The sequence below is a fragment of the Pelobates fuscus genome, chromosome 4, assembly GCF_036172605.1.
Source record: "Pelobates fuscus isolate aPelFus1 chromosome 4, aPelFus1.pri, whole genome shotgun sequence".
Lineage (NCBI taxonomy): Eukaryota > Metazoa > Chordata > Amphibia > Anura > Pelobatidae > Pelobates > Pelobates fuscus.
The window spans coordinates 372,017,838-372,021,683 of NC_086320.1; the positions used below are offsets into that span (position 1 = coordinate 372,017,838).

Genomic DNA, 3,846 nt, shown 5'->3' on the forward strand with positions numbered 1-3,846 from the left:
TTCATCCGCCTGGTCACGTGGGAGCTGTAATACCCTAATGGGGGTTAATAACCAGCTAAAGCCTGCAGTGGGCATCTCAATGCAGACTAATCACTGATACTCACTATAATGATATAAATAAAATGTATGTTTACAGAGCATGTCATGGCCAGTGATCTGTTACTGTAACAGAGCTCCAGCTCCATTATTACACACAGGAGCTCTGCTATAGTCTGAACACTTTTATTATGATTATTCACATCTTACAGGAGCGCAATCCCAACACCAGATCAGTCTAATTACATCACCAGCAGAAATAAATAAAAATAAATAAAATATACCGTATTCTGTTATAGGTCGCTGCGAGAAATGTCAGCGCTTTATAAATAGTAATAATCCAGATATTCTGAAAACTCAGGGGGATATTTAAAAATCGGTTTTATTTCCTCCCGGTGTAAGTGAGTCAGGTTATATGATTGTTGGTTTAGGAAATTGTACCAAAAACTCGCAGTTTAGTGAATAGATCCCTCGCTTTGTTTATTTATTTAAGTTTTTTTATTTGCTAACGAGTAATAGAAAATATAGACAAAAATATAACTAACAGGTTCATTCATCAAAGTCTAAATGTTCCTGGTCAGGATTAGCAAAAATATATCCTGGAAACATCAAGAGGCACGAGGACTGTGAAATCTGGCCATTATTCCCAAGATTTATTATGTCTGGATATTGCGATACTGTCCACAAATTACCGAGAAATTAGACCTCAATTATCGGATTCAACAGAATTGGCTGTTATCTGTTTGCAAATTCTGTTCGGTTCAGGAAAATAATGTCCACTTAAATACATTTTATCATTAAAAATCTGTAAATATAATTTTATTAAGAATTCAATTTTAGAGAGAGTTAACCCAATATCGGGGTCCAATATATCTGGATTGTAGAATTTATTGAGTTAATTATGTTATTTATTTTGTTACAATTTATATTATTTCAATTTTTGTTTTATTTTGAAGCAGCTCTGCCACTAGATAGATCCCACCAGTTTGACCAGATTGTCCTTCTCTGCCATTTTAAAGATCCTAAGATGGCAGCACCCATAAACAGAGGCGGCTCTCTAATTAGGCGGTTTAGGCGGCCGCCTAAGGCCTCGCGCTGGCGGGGGCCTCGCGGCCGCCTAAACCGCCTGTTAGCAGAGTGTGTCAGGTCCTCGGTCAGTGACCGAAGACCTGACACCAGGAGGGGGCCCGGTGTTCTATCAAAAAGACATACCCCGTGAAAAAGACATACCCCTCGTCACTTCCGGTGACGCGGCCGCACCGGAAGTGACGTTCGGAGGGGGTGTGCGCCGCCGCGCAAGCGCACAACGACTGGGTAGGTGATTTTACAGCAAGACGGGGACATTAAGCCCACAGTGCGCACGCGCCTCATAGTACTCCCGTCTGAGGGTCATCGCGCGTGCGCACTGCTGGGCATAGAGCGCTTCACACACCGCGCGTGCGCAGTTGAGGGGTAGGTAAATTTTATGGCCATTTCGCCTGTGAAATCTCCATAACCCTATACTGCGCGTGCGCGGACCCAATAGACCGCGCGTGCGCAATGTGGGGTAGGGAAATTTCACAGGAGAAATGGCCATAAAATGTACCTACCCCTCAACTGCGCACGCGCGGACTCACATCATCAGCTCCAAACTTATCTGGACACAGGTCAGTCTTTCCCTGCTCCCAACACCCTCAGCCATCCGAGGGGAGGGTACAGTATATTGGGGGGGGTCTGCACAGTATATTGGGGGGGTCTGCACAGTATATTGGGGGGGTGTCTGCACAGTATATTGGGGGGGCTGCACAGTATATTGGGGGGGGGTCTGCACAGTATATTGGGGGGGTGTCTGCGCAGTATATTGGGGGGGGTCTGCACAGTATATTGGGGGGGGCTGCACAGTATATTGGGGGGGTCTGCGCAGTATATTGAGGGGGGGTCTGCACAGTATATTGGGGGGGGTCTGCGCAGTATATTGGGGGGGTCTGCGCAGTATATTGAGGGGGGGTCTGCGCAGTATATTGAGGGGGGGTCTGCGCAGTATATTGGGGGGGTCTGCGCAGTATGATGGGGGCTGCGCAATATAATGGGGGGGCTGCGCAATATGATGGGTGGACTTAGCTGTATAATAGGGGGGCTGCGCTGTATATTGGGGGGGTCTGCGCAGTATATTGGGGGGTCTGCGCAGTATATTGGGGCGGCTGCGCAGTATATTGGGGTGGCCTGTGTGTTAGATGTGGGGGGCAGTGTGTTAGATGGAGGGGCTGTTCGTTACATGTGGGGGGGTAGTGTATTATATTTGTGGGCTGTGCGTTAGATGTGTACAACCCTAGTTTCACAGAAAAATATTTATTTCCTAGGTATCATATGCCATGGCATGCTTTTTGCTACGAAACCGCAGCCATCTAGTCACTCGCCAGAGAAGGATGAGAAACTGCACCCCAGCGAGAAGGACTGCCCCTACATCAGCAACCAAATCCGTCGGTCACCGAATTCAGTAATCTCCGTCTCTTTGTCCATTCTGTATGTATGGTACTCCCAATTCTTATATTTAATCCGGTGTGTCTCCCACAATCTTTGTGTCTGTCTGCTGTATGTATGTGGCACGCAAGTCTGCATGCACTGTGTCTGTTATGCCAGTCACTCTAACCTGTTTATTTCTTTTTGTGTGTGTCACAGCTCTGACAAGCATGTTCTCCTATGGGACACGAAGTACATGAAGAGGAATGAAGAAGCCCATGTTTGATGCTCGTCTCCAGGGTGGAGAATTTAATTTATAAGTAATGAAGTGGCATCTGACACGTGACAAGCTGCTCCTGTTTGCACAGCAACTTCAACATTGTGTACTGTGATCACGGCCTAGTTCAGAGGTAGGTAACCTTGGGCAGTCCAGATGCTGTGAATTACATCTCCCATAATGCTGGCAAAGCATTATGGGAGGTGTAGTCCAAAACCTCTGGAATACCGAATGCGTATGAATGAAAAGTATGCTCTGTGTGAATGGTCAGTAACAAGGGTTGAAGCCTTGACGTGGCGTTACTGCTCACATGTGTATCCATGTGCCAATTCAACCGATGTGAGTCACTGTAATACTTATGAGGTAACCATAAATACCGTGACTAGGGAGAATTAAATGCCTGTATCGCCTAAACACTGCTTACACTGTAACCGTATCTCCTATACACTGCTTACACTGTGACCGTATCGCCTAAACACGGCTTACACTGTAACCGTATCTCCTATACACTGCTTACACTGTGACTGTATCTCCTAAACACTGCTTACACTGTGAATGTTATTTTTTTCAAGTTAGTTTTCGTGTTTGCAGTTTCATTAAATTGTTAACCACTATCCTCAATCTTCTGTTCTGAGTTTTCTTAGATTTGTGGGAAGAACAAGGTGATCCTCTCAATTTTACACTCCTTTACTGATGGTTCCAGTGCCAGAGAAAAACCCACCACCATTAACCTAGACCTGCTGAAACAGAAGAGATTACCTTCTTCTACAGAAAACTTCCATATGACTGCTTCGGAACGCATGCTGCAGACATGAAGTAACCTTCATCTTCCAGTGATTAATAATCCTGGACGGCCCAGATAGAGAGAGACTATTCTATTATAAAGATACTGCCTTCCTAATGCTATACAGCCTTTCTGTACAGGTGATTGAACTTTCTCCATGTTGGATACGACACTGTTTTTTTTAGCCAGTTTCCACATTGACTTTTATATTTTTTTCACTATACATATAAAGTGTAAACTGCATATTAACTTTGAATAAATAAAGTATATTGCTGACACCTTAACATGCTATTTGTGTTACTTAGCTATA

General features: G+C 44.7%; 1 long non-coding RNA gene across 2 annotated transcripts; it reads left to right on the forward strand.

Moving 5' to 3' along the window:
• Positions 1-2,480: 2,480 nt before the first annotated feature.
• Positions 2,481-3,639, forward strand: LOC134608166 (uncharacterized). Of its 2 annotated transcripts, none has more exons than XR_010090717.1 (3): positions 2,481-2,538; positions 2,695-2,889; positions 3,409-3,639. It is a non-coding gene; the product is annotated as an uncharacterized LOC134608166 (long non-coding RNA). The 2 variants fall into 2 exon arrangements; XR_010090716.1 differs by having other exon boundaries at positions 2,695-2,885.
• The last annotated feature ends 207 nt before the right edge of the window (positions 3,640-3,846 follow it).